This window comes from Schistocerca cancellata, chromosome 4, assembly GCF_023864275.1.
Source record: "Schistocerca cancellata isolate TAMUIC-IGC-003103 chromosome 4, iqSchCanc2.1, whole genome shotgun sequence".
In the NCBI taxonomy this organism is placed as follows: Eukaryota; Metazoa; Arthropoda; class Insecta; order Orthoptera; family Acrididae; genus Schistocerca; species Schistocerca cancellata.
Window position 1 is genome coordinate 543,169,154 of NC_064629.1, and position 13,656 is coordinate 543,182,809.

The 13,656-nt window shown below is 38.5% G+C and overlaps 1 pseudogene; it reads left to right on the forward strand.

Annotated features, from left to right (window-relative positions):
* LOC126184316 (AP-2 complex subunit mu-like) overlaps positions 1–12,149 on the forward strand; it is an 81,006-nt pseudogene extending 68,857 nt beyond the window's left edge.
* The last annotated feature ends 1,507 nt before the right edge of the window (positions 12,150–13,656 follow it).

Genomic DNA, 13,656 nt, shown 5'->3' on the forward strand with positions numbered 1-13,656 from the left:
TTGCGTTGCGCTAAAAAATATTGTGTGTCAGTTTAAGCACAGTCATGTATAATTTTTCAAAAGGGGACGTTTCATATGTCGACCCTTAGCCGAGGATACCTCACTGGAATCTTCTGATTTTTTCTTGTAGTTTGTGTAATTAGTGTAGATTTAGTTTATTGCTAGCGCGTAATTGTAGAGAGAATCTCCTTTGTAGTTGCAGCCTTTCATTGTTGTACAGTAAAACGGTTGTGGCATGCATGTAGATTTGCACCAAGTATTTCGCAGCTGCGCTTGCAATTAACGAGATATTATTTTCAGTGCTATGTTAATGTGTTCTCTTATTGTTGCTCTTCAAATTGTGTTTTTCTGTGTTGTCGTGTGAAATATTGTGACAATAATGGCGTGTGAAAAACGTAATACTAGGCTCCAAAGTAAACTGAGAAATGACAGTGAAGACGAAAGCAGTGTGTTAACGCCACCATGTAATGAATTAACTAATATTCAAAGTAGTAAGTTCGTAACTGTGCATAGGGAAATGGAGCGGGCGTCAAATAATGGTGTAGACAGTGAAACAGGTAGTGAACAGGGAAGCATTATCGATCGATCGGTCGGCAACAGCTCGCCTCAGGAATCGGGAATGACAGAACGCAATATTGCAAATACTGTAGACTCAGGTTTTGGGTTCTCACAGTTTTCTCAAATGAGTCAAGACACATTTTCCGCTTGTCAAAATGTGAATGTTGCCGGTGCAAATTCACTGCCGAAAAGCACTGAGGAACATGTTTCAGACACCAGTGCATTGTTATTACAATTAATGCAACAAATGGGATTAAAGCTTCAAAAGCCCGCATCCCGTGGTCGTGCGGTAGCGTTCCCGCTTCCCACGCCGGGGTTCCCGGGTTCGATTCCCGGCGGGGTCAGGGATTTTCTCTGCCTCGTGATGGCTGGGTGTTGTGTGCTGTCCTTAGGTTAGTTAGGTTTAAGTAGTTCTAAGTTCTAGGGGACTGATGACCATAGCTGTTAAGTCCCATAGTGCTCAGAGCCATTTGAACCAAAAGCTTCAAAAGTTAGACACAATGGAACAAAATCTTCAAAAGTTAGAAACAATGGAACAAAATCTTCAAAAGTTAGACACAATGGAACCAAATCTTCGGAAGTTAGACACCACACTTGAACAAACACGTGAAGATTCAACTACTGAGTTACATAACATTGAATCGAAATGTCAAAGTCTGTAATGACGTAAAAGCACAAATTTGTGAGCATTTCCAACCTATTTTTTCGCGCCATGAAAATGCATTACAGAATCACGAAGCAGCCATAAAAGAACTGCAAACTATTCATGAAAATCACGACATCTTGCAAGCTAAAATTGACTCAGTTGCATCTACCGATTCGGTTACGCAACTTGCAAAAACTCAGGAAAACTTAAAGGACACAGTAGATACGATTTCAACACAAATGGACACTCTGAAACTTGGTTCAGAAAAACACACAGATAAAATAATTTCACTAACGGATAAAGTAGCCGAACTTTCAGATCAGTTCACTAACTTATCTACAAAGGTAGATGATGATCTGAATGACACAAGATCTGTAGCCATCACTGACACAGAAGAGTATGAACAAATTAAGAAATTCAAACAAAATCAGAATCAAATTAATACGCAACACAAAAGAGAAATTCGGGAAGTACAAGATCAGTTGGCACAAGTAATACAAAAATTACATATTTCAGAGGACACTCGCGCTCCAACACGGGAAGAGGGACTTAGAAATACGGAACAACCACAAAATAATAACACAGGACACTTCGGAAATTATGAAAGAAATTGGCAAGGCGCACCGAATTTTGAGATGGAACCGCCGACACGACGTAACAATGACCGATATGCTACTCGCCGACACGATGATTTTGACTACAAGCTGTTCATTACTACACGTAAATTCAAAACATTTAAGAATTCTGACAACGACATTCATCCACAAGCATGGCTTCATCAATTCTCTCATTGTTTTTCTCCCAACTGGTCATTGGAGCACAGGTTAGAATTTATGTGTGGCTACTTGGAGAATGAACCAGCTGTAAGAATGCGATCGGTCATTCACGAGTGTCACAGTGAAGGAGAATTTTATCATGCCTTCCTCTCAGCGTATTGGTCTCAAGCTACACAAGACCGAGTAAAAAATAGCATCATAATGATGAAACGTTTCGAACAATCTGAATTTTCCAGTCTTGTCAAATATTTTGAAGACATGTTGCACAAGAATCAGTACCTGTCAAACCCATACAGCCCCTCAGAACTCATCCGCATTTGCTTAATCAAATTACCTGAACATTTACGACATATTATTTTGGCAGGACGTTGCAAAGACGACATTGAAGCTTTTCAGGGGCTCTTACAAGAACTGGAAATTGACACTGACAATCGCGGAACGCGAAAACAGGAGCACAACAATTACTGGTCACATCCGTCACAATTCCTTGTTGACAGAAATAATAACTGGACGCGACAAGGCTATTCTCACAACACAAATCGTGACCAAAACAGACACCACCCGTATGACAACCGTTGGCAGAGTAGTAATAATTACAGGGAAAGATCACCTCTCCGTGGTAATGACTATCACAGAGACAATCAGAGAAACAGACAATATGGGAACCAAAACAATTATTATTACGGGAGACAGAATAACTTTAGACGCAACGGTCCAGCGCGCAGTTACGATTCTGGGAGAAATTCTCCACCACTTAACCGACAAGAAAGAAACTACAGGAACTACCGATATGACGACAGACGATGTGATCGTAACGACAGACCTGAATTGCATCAGAACTGGAGGGATTTAAACAGGGCAGGGCCCTCTCGGCAAGGTGAATTTGTAGAAGTTAGGTCTCCAAACCCCAATAACGACGCGCGCCAACAAAGAGACAATACGCAATGACTCATACCGCTGGCAGCCACGAATCGTATGTATGACACTAACGACACAGCTGCCGTAGCTAGTAATTACGTAAAAATGGAAGACATTAGGGACATCTTACTCCAAGAACACGACGTAAAGCATAACAACATTGCATATCCTGTGATTCACATTACTGTAAATGACGTAAAATTTACGGCAGTACTTGACTCTGGCAGTCCCATTTCAGTAATTAGTGAAACAGCCTTTAGCAAATGCAACAAATCGAACGATTGTCCCACGCTTCCGTTACGTAAGATTAAATTACAAGGTGCAATATTTGGAAAAAGTGTAGATGTACGCCAACAAACCAACTTAGTATTCTTTTGTCAAAGCCACAGCTTCTCTATGAGCTTTCTTATTGTTCCATTATTGTCGACGGAAATTATATTGGGAGTAGACTTTTTGAATGAATACAAAGCAATCTTAAACTTTCACGATGCTGAAATAAGTTTAGAGAAAGAAGGTAAGTCAATAGCTTTGAAATTTGAAGATTGGCTCTCAAACTATGACGAGGAAATTAATCGGCTTTACCTTCTGTTAGACAACAGTTTGGAATTTTCTACGGAACTAGACAATAACAATCACTCTGCAAGTACTGACAGGGATGATATCGACGGCGCATTTGATACTAATGAGTTAATTCAGAATAAAATTCAAACAATTGAGAATTGTAATGACACTGATAGGGAGGACCTTTTTGAGATTTTACAAGCATATTCCACAGTTTTTACTCACAAAACAGGAACAATCAAGGGATTTCAATACCAATTTCGTGTTCGTGAGCATACTAAATTTTGTGTTAGACCATACGTAATTCCGGCGCATTATAGGGACCGTGTTAGAACAGAAATACAATCTATGCTTGACGAGGGCATTATTGAGCCTGCAGTAAGCTCTTACAACAATCCATTACATGTTGTTGAGAAGAAAAATGAATCGATCAGGCTTGTCTTAGATTCGAGACAAATCAATACTATCATCATTCCTGAAACAGACAGGCCGCAAACGCTAGAAGAACTTCTTCAAAATTTTAATGGTGTAAAAGTGTTGTCTTCTATTGATCTCAGATCCAGCTTTTATCAGACGGAACTTCATCCAGAATGTAGAAAATACACAGCTTTCCTTTGTTTCGGCGTTTATCAGTTTCGGAAACTTCCTTTTGGTTTAAACATTTCTTTGGCAGCTTTCATTCGCGGGCTAAATTCCATATTACCTGAGTTCTTAAAACGTCACATCACCTTATATGTGGACGATATTCTAATAGCAGAAGCTTCATGGAAACAACATAATCGCATCCTCAACAGTTTGTTACGTATTTTTTCAGAATCTGAAATTACAGTTAACTTGGAAAAGTCTGAATTCGGTAGGTCAAAGGTGAGGTTTTTGGGACATATTATTTCTTCTGAAGGCATTCAGCCGGATCCTGAAAAGTTAGAAGCTATCAGAGCCATTCCAGTTCCATCCACAAAAAAAAGTCCGCAGTTTTCTAGGTCTCGTAAATTTTTACCGTCGTTTTCTGAATATGCAAATTCTTGTTACACCAAAACTTTGTTCTCTCACTGGAAAAAAATATTATTTGGAACTGGGACGAACAAGCACAGTTGGAATTCAATTCTTTGAAAGAATCGCTACTTAAAGCGCCAATACTAGCTCATCCAGATCTGTCACAAGATTTCTGCCTTAGCACGGATTCCTCTAAAGTCGGTCTTGGTGCCTATTTATTTCAAAAAACCATAGAAACTGACACTACCAGTCAGAAAACCATTGCTTTTGCTAGCCGAGGGCTAACAAAATCTGAAAAAAAATTATTCCGTTACTGAATTAGAAGCTTTAGCTATCGTTTGGGCATTTAACAAATTCCGTTTCTTTCTTTCCGGTAAGCACGTAAAAGTATACAGTGATCATCGTGCATTACAATTTCTTATGTCTTCAAAATTAAATCATGACAGGTTAAAACGTTGGGCATTGTTTCTGCAAGAATTCCACTTCACAGTAGTCTACATTCCCGGCAAGGACAACATTGTTGCGGACGCACTGTCACGCGCACCGGCTGGGCTTGAGAAAAATAACACAGAAGGCAACCTCGAGAAAAATTTCAGTATTCTTTACATTCAGAAAGTCGCCTTTGAAAACTTCATCACCACATCTTTAAAGGACATTGCTCACGAACAAGATGAAGATCCGATTTGGAAAGACATCTAAAGTAAATGGCATGAAAAGACACACACTCAGATTCGGCATTATTATCTGGTTAGAAACAACATACTCTTCAAACGCTGCACAGTTGATGACAAGCTATGGGTACTTTGCATTCCAGACGATTTTGTTAATAAGCTCATTTGGTACACTCATTTCAGCTACGCACATTTTGGTCCACGAAAATGTTATCATATTCTTCGAACGACTTGTTTTTTTAACAATATGGAAAGGAGAATTCGAAGAGTCTTGTCTATTTGTAAACTTTGTCAAAAGGCGAAACCATCTACTATCTCACATCGTGCTCCGTTGTTTCCTATTATTCCTTCTAAATTAAAAGAATTTGCTGCTGTTGATCTCTTGGGACCCCTTGTCAGAACATCGAATGGATTTTCGTACGTTCTAGTCGCTGTTGAACTTACTTCAAAATTTGTTTCTTTCACTCCGTTACGTAAAGCCACTGGACGGTCTGTATCCAACGCCTTTGTTAAAAATTTCTTACGTGAAGTTGGCCACGTTGCTAAAGTCATTTCAGATAACGGACCGCAATTCAGATCTGCTGTTTGGTCACGCATGCTTCGGAATCATAAAATCAAACCTGTTTTTATTTCATTGTACTCACCACATTGCAACCCGTCTGAACGGATTGTGAAAGAAATCAATAAGCTTTGCAGACTTTATTGTCACAGAAAGCATCAGCATTGGGACAGACATTTACACTTATTTCAAAATGTGCTGAATGAAATGCCTCATGATTCCACTGCTTTACCACCTACTCTTGTACTAAAGAATGAAGAACCACCGAACAGAATCAGAGAGCTTGTACCTTTCCCGAATACACGTAAACTTCGACACAAAGACATAATTGATTTGGCTATTAAAAATATAAAATCTGCAGCAGACAAAAGGTGAAAACTACACGGTAAAGCAAATGCAAAGAAATTATATATTGGTCAGAAAGTTCTCATTAAAGCTCATTCATTGTCACATAAGAAGAAACACTTGAGTCACAAATTCTTTCTAGTTTACAATGGACCTTACAGAATCCGACGTATACCACATGATAATTGTGTTGAAGTTGAAACTCTGCGTACTAGGAAGAGTAAAGGTTCACACCACATTTCACATGTAAAACCGTTTATTGAAAGATAATCTGCTTTTTAACTTTGTCTTTGCCATAAAACTTTTGACTTCACATTTCTAGTATGCATTGTCAGACTTAGAAACTGTTACCATGCAACAATGTTTGAAGTTAAATATCTAGTCAAGAACCAAGAGAACTTATTTAAACAGAAATTATGAAAGCATTGTTATAGTGAACAGACGACACAGTGTTGTTATTTGTACATTCTTGCTTGTTAGTTGCACGATCACGTAATGACTATAAGGCTCATATACTTAGAACATATACAGGTACTGCTAATGAGATTTTAATGCAACATTTTGGTTTACTTGAAAATACATTCTGGATTTAAAGTACTTTCAGTGAGATACCAGATGACACAGTGGTTAGTTTATGTGACAGCTACACGATTTTATCACGACGCTACTAATGAGTGACAATTTACAATGTTGCTTTTGCAGTGTTTCTGTTTCATATCTGCACAGTTTTTCTGAATTATTCTGGAAAGTAAAACATGTTTTAGTAGTAACTTTTGTGGTATAGCTACAATGAGACTGTCTTTTCCGTAGCACAACAATATGTTACAGCACATTACTTTCTTCATCACGGCAATAAGCGTAATAACTAAGACATCTATACGCAAAGCATTTCACTTTTGTTTATCATGAGGTAAGTACATTGGCTTCTGCAGAACTTAGCTTTCAGAGGACAATAACTACGACACTTCCACACAGATTATCTTACAGCAAGACGCACATTTAGCGCTACAGTACACGTATTTGAGTGATTAATTTTGTACTTAAAACATTTATTTTTAAAGATATTTGAAGTACAATGATACTAAGGTTTTCCGTGATACATTTCATTCCATTGCTGTAATCTGTAACACCTGAAGGTATAATTACATTAATCCTCAGGGGGGTACACGCCTACTTTGTGTACCATGTGTTTGGCAAGCACAAGGAGCCCTAGCTAATATGGGATTTCCTGATACAACTTCACACATCGGTACCATATTTCTCTAACACACAAATTACACAGCTATCTGATCATTTAACTGAGAGATAAACATTTTTTTTACTACATCAGTGACACATGTTTACACAATTACACAGTTGGATAACTTCACACTTATGAAACTTTATTTTGTCTGTACTTTGTGAACTGTTCATATTTTTTCGGACCCATTGTGATATTATGAGAGCTTTGAATGATATATTTGGTATGGGATCACGATTTTTAAAGTACGTTTGAGGCAGATGACACTTTTGACATGAGCAGAGAATTTTTTTAGGTTTTGAAAATATTGGAGGAAGCTACGACGATTTTGAGAGTTGACTGAGGTGTTATGATGTTATTATTACGATGACTATGTATATTATGCTGTTGTGGTATGTTTATGATCAATAAGCTGGTGCTATATCAGGAATTTGATTATGCTATGTATTTATTATGATGAAATATTGAAGTGTCGTCGCAAGATTGACATTTCGACGAATATATATATGTGTAATAAGGTAAGGAGTAATGAATAGTAGTTAGGGACTCTGACTTGTGAAAAAGGTTGTTGGAAACCAAGAATCGTACATTAAGAGTTATGAAATGTGTGTAAATGCGTGAATGTATCACAATGCCGGTGAACATTTTTTAGACACTCTTATATTCATAAGATTTTGTTTCTACACATTTGCAACGCAAATTCTCGACCTGTGAAATTTTGTATATGAGACTGTCACTGTAGCGGAAACTGCTGTCGTAAATATTTCGGTAAGAAAGTTAAGTGACCACCTTCATGTAATGCGCCGTGGGCACCCAGCTGCGCGAAAGACGCCTGGAAAAAAACCATTAGTGTGTGCCTTTCAGAGGCACAGGTAGAAAAAAAAGGGAGGCCATTATCCTCGCTATTGACATTCCTTTGTAGAAAGCATCGCAAATACGACACGCTCAAACTTGAAAACATGTGATAACACTGTGGAGCTCTTAATTTATTATATTTACTGAAATGTCTAATGAAATGACGAGAAATATTTTATGTTATACACCTGATTGACTGCTGTCTTTCTAGTTCAGAGATTTTTTTACTACCTTATGAAATGCCATATGGCTAATGAATGATGTTTCATGCCTTCCTTTGTACATATTTGCTCATTTCGTTTAATATCTAGTTTCTAGCTGCACTGCAGCATTGGTTAAAATAAAATTTAATAGATGTACTAATATAGTTATTTTATGCCTACAGATCCAGTCAATTATAAATTTATGATCTATTCAAAAAAACGAAGGAGCATAAAAAGACATTTCCCTTCACAGGAATTGCATACGGAATTTTCTTTTCAACTACTTGGTAATTTTTTTGGTAGAATAACTTCTTGTGGTGCACCACTTTAATTACATAGACATTAAGATGTGAATATGCATTTCCCTTGTCTGCATTATTGTCTTTAGTGTAATATTTTTTTCTGCTTGAGCTATGTCATGTTTAGATATAAGTTATTTCATTTGCTGCTGCTATTTGCCAGGCATAATGTTACTGAATTTGACTTTGTATTACGCTGTTAAGCCAGTTTTACTACGGATTTATTTTTCTTGTTTGCTGCACAGTGCCTTATATTAGTTGTAATATTGCAATTGCTTTGCCACTTTGAATTTTTATCATTACTGTTTGTGTTAATTGTTTTGCGCTGCTGCATTGCCTTGTCCCTTAGTTTGTGCATCTGAGCTCAGTAGATTTAAGTTAGCTTAAGAGGGGGTAGCCTATAAGAGAATGAGTTGCGATGAATTTGAAGAAATGCACTGAGGTTATACGAGAAAAGTACAGTAAGCAGGTATATATATGACTTTTTGGAAATAATGAAGAATGATGGGAGATCTCCAAGAAGTAAAGAAAGTTTTGTTTGCAAAATACTGCAGAAAAACAAACCCTGTCCTTTCCTTGTGTTATCCCACTATGTGTTTGTGTACCCTTGTATATTTATGTTCTTCCTGTCTTTATATGTTTATCTGATAAGACTTATGTTGTAGAATTTTTCTAATACTCAGCTTCATGGCTATGATGAGGAACACTGTTATCCCCAAATATAATTTGCATTAATAATATGTTATTTACCTTGTAAAGATGTTAGACATTATTAATTCTGTTCTGTTTTAATGCTCATGTGTGAAGTTGATGTTTCAATAATTATTCTGATCTTTTATGTATTTACTTATGTCATAATTCCTGTAACACTGATCTATATGTTTATTTCTATTCTTTTGTAAAGCCCCTATTACTACAAATGTTATCTGTATTATTATGTTTTTAATGATGTATTTTGTACCTTTGTTATTGTATTTTTATGTTATAAAATTGTAATTGACACCAGTTCATCACATTATTAACTTGTAAGTTCCATTTCACTGCACACGTTGCTGTTGGTCATAGTATATGGACAATATGTGAGAAGTAGGGACTGATAGTGTTTGCACGTGTGTTAATAATTCAGCAAGGGACTGGATAACAGCATTGCTGGTTCGAAGGACATTTGAAAAAAGATTTTGTGAGTGCACAAGTGGTGGTTCATGGACTTGCTATATTATCCGAAAGACTCTTCTTCAATGGTGATTGTGCACCTGCACAGTCAAATAGATGGCTGCTGGCCATCCCTACAAGGAGTACAGTGGGTCTGCATCTTTGATGGCCCACCAGTACCATTATTTCTACAAGGACTACAGTGGGTCTGCATCTTTGATGACCCACCAATACCATTATTTCTACAAGGACTACAGTGGGTCTACACCTTTGCTGACTCACCAATACCATTATTTCTACAAGGACTGCAGTGGGTCTGCACCTCTGGTGGCCCACCAATACCACAATCTCTACCAGGACTACAGTGGGTCTACTCTGTGATGACCTACCTACCAATATTCTTCAAAACTTTGACTGACTCTGCTGTGGGTTTGCTCAGTTGTGGCCCATTACCTGTTTGCATGTCAAGAGTCAGCACTGTCTTTCCATTGGAAGGACAACACTACTTCTTCAAGACTACATGGAAATCCACTACTTCCATGTGTATTTTCTTTTACTAATGAGACTTTGTGAAAAAAACTGTACTTACTACTGTGATGAATGATCAGGACTGTCTTTACGGACTGTGAGAAAATTTTAGCTTTTGACCAACATTGTATCAATAAGTGTGTGCATTTGATATCTTTGTTATTGTAATTATGAAAAATTTTATCAAATCATTATTGGCCACTGCCCAAAACAATTTGTAAAATTTTTTTGGGGAGCATGGGGGCTATGTAAGTAGGCTGTTTGGGTTTTGTTATTGGTAACGCCACGTAGCGCTCTGTATGAAAATCACTGGCTGTGCTGTGTGTAGTCAGTGGCTGGTTGGCATTGTTGTAATACTCGCCATTGTAGTGTTGGGCAGCTGGATGTTAACAGCGTGTAGCGTTGCGCAGTTGGAGGTGAGCCGCCAGCAGTGGCGGATGTGGGGAGAGAGGTGGCGGAGTTGTGAAATTTGTAAGACTGGATGTCATGAACTGCTATGTATATTATGATTTTTCAATACTATTAAGGTAAATACATTGTTTGTTCTCTATCAAAATCTTTCATTTGCTAACTATGCCTATCAGTAGTTAGTGCCTTCAGTAGTTTGAATCTTTTATTTAGCTGGCCGTAGTGGCGCTCACTGTATTGCAGTAGTTGGAGTAACGAAGATTTTTGGTGAGTTGTGAAAGGTATAGGTTAATGTTAGTCAGGGCCATTCTTTTGTAGGGATTTTTGAAAGTCAGATTGCGTTGCGCTAAAAAATATTATGTGTCAGTTTAAGCACAGTCGTGTATAATTTTTCAAAAGGGGACGTTTCACAACTACTTCCACGCTCACCTAGTGTGATTAAATGTGTTAATGTTCTTGATGAATCGCTAGTAAATAAAGTAAATTCTTTAAGAAAAGATTTTGAAAGTAAATTCACGGTTGACCTATTATCGCCATATGCTGGTGTTCTGAAAACATTCATTACACAATAAAGAGTAAAACCTAGGGCTAAGGAAGAACAAGCAGAGATAAATTCCTTGCAGATTGGAAGGTGCCGAGATGGTATAATATATAGAAGGAATGAACTGTTCCTAGATGTGTCTTAATAAGTTATTCTTCCGATGTCATCACAAGGTCTGGTAGTGTTGGTACAAGTTGCTGGCAAAGTACTCATGAAATCTGGCCTGTTAGGTATGCCAGAATGTAAACTTAGTATCAACGATAAAATTGTCACGGAGGCCAAAGGAAAAGGTCTGACTGCAGGTGGTAACGACCCAACACGTTGGGGAAAGCCTGTAGTTGTCACAGATGACTGTCAGGTTTAATCAGTGTGCTTAGTAATCAGAATCTGAAACGGAACCTTCCATCAGCGTCATTCCACCTCATGGAGAACTGGAGATAATGAGGTACCGTACGACGGACAATATCTCATTGTCATTTAGAGCTATTGCTCTTGTATTGAAGCAGGACGAACCAGGATGGAGGAGAAAATTGTTCTGAAATCAAAACTCTGACCTACTCTTCTGAGTCAGATGATGGTAGTTAAAATTCTAATATCCCTAAATACATTAGATTTATAGTTAATTTGCCTCGAAGGGACGGCAGAGTAAAAAGACATCAAAAAATGCAATTGTGTGCCAGTTCAAGACAATGGCAGCTATGAAAGAAACACAATTATCGGCATAAACAAAACTTCTTGAAATTGATACAAACAGGAAATGGTCATGACGGCCTATATCCTTGAATTTTGAGGTTCCGTTCATTCCCTCTGGCTTCAGAGCTCTGTATTTGAAAGTGTTTGAACCATAGCTGAATTATTCAGATCACAGTGTTATAAAATAGGTTAGATACAGATGAAGTAGTATGAAACATGGCGCTAAAATTCTCATTAAATATCTCAAATAATAAGTGGCATGAATTTAATACATTATACATCCCATTCTGAAACATGTTACGTCTAAAGAACATAAAAAGCTGAATTTTATGAAGTACCGGTACCAGTAAGATGTATAAACGTTGGTTCTGTTCTAAGATTAAACATCGTATATGGTCTGTAATTGTTATATCATACATGTTTTAGCACCTAAACCTATGGTTTAATGAATTCAGAATGCTTGTTGTGGGGTAAATGTTCAGAAACAGTAATGAAAGAAAATTGTATAAGTAGCTTGGATGGACTGCAATAAATACTCAAACTGCTTATTGCACGTTAAAATGAGCGATACCTTTCCCCAGTTTGGATAACTAGTGTAGGTTATGGATACACGGGTCACCTCAATGGCGTCAAATAGAAAGACTTGCACCAGACCATTGAACGACACGAAATTATTATTACTGTCTATATTCATAATAATGTTGGTACGGAACCCTTAGAGCACAAGTTCTGCTCGCACTTGGGCGGTTTCCATATGGATAGCAATGCGTGACTGCATCAAACTGCACAGGTGGAAGAGCTCTTGGAACGAGAGGTTTTCGACAAATGGACTGGCCTCCCGTCCCCTTGATTTAATTCCTATCGACCACCTGTTAAATGCGTTAGGGACACGTATTGAGGCACTTTCATATGCACCAACGACCATTCAACAGCCGTCCGCCGCACTGGTGGAGAAACGGAAAGCCGTGTCACAAGAAATCCTTACTGAGCCGTGGCGGCTCATATCGATAGTGGCAGTCTGGTGGTTTCTTTCCTGCCACAGTCAGGGCGGTAAGCAGCGCCCTCTGGGGCCTACGCGAGGAGTAACGAGGCGTGGTCCTGGGGGGGGGGGGGGGGTGCTCCGGGACGTGGTGGAAGACGGTTGTCGGGTTGACGCAGCAAGTGTGGGAAGTGTGGGACCGGACCTATCGCATGGAGATATGCAAGTTGGCTCTGAACGGAAGGCGCCGTAGCAAGCAGCGGGAAGCGGGCGTCCTGTAATTTGTGTGAAGGAGTAACGCTTTTTGCATTGGATGTCCCAGTGGTTCCCGAGAGTTGCGGTGGCTGCTTACGGAGAAGAGAATTGGTAAGCGCTTGTGTCTACGCTCTTTCCCGTATGATGTTGCTGACTGCCGTTATAAACGGGTGAAAATCAGGCGCTTGTATTGACTATACGGGAACTGGTGATGTAAAATTACATTTGTGATTGAGTCTCACTTCTACAGTGACAATTTAGAGGCGAAAACTGTGGTGGTTTCATTAGGTCTGGTTCTTTGCTGTGCAACTAAGGGAGTCAGTTATTTGGGGTAACTGAGGGAGCACCATTATGCTCGTCTAACTGATAAGTTCTCCACGTTTTGTCTATATCTTTGCGAATCGAAATCGTGGGGGGAGTACACGTGTGAGTAATTTGCTATTGTATTGATGGTTATGTTGTAAAGACTGTTACCT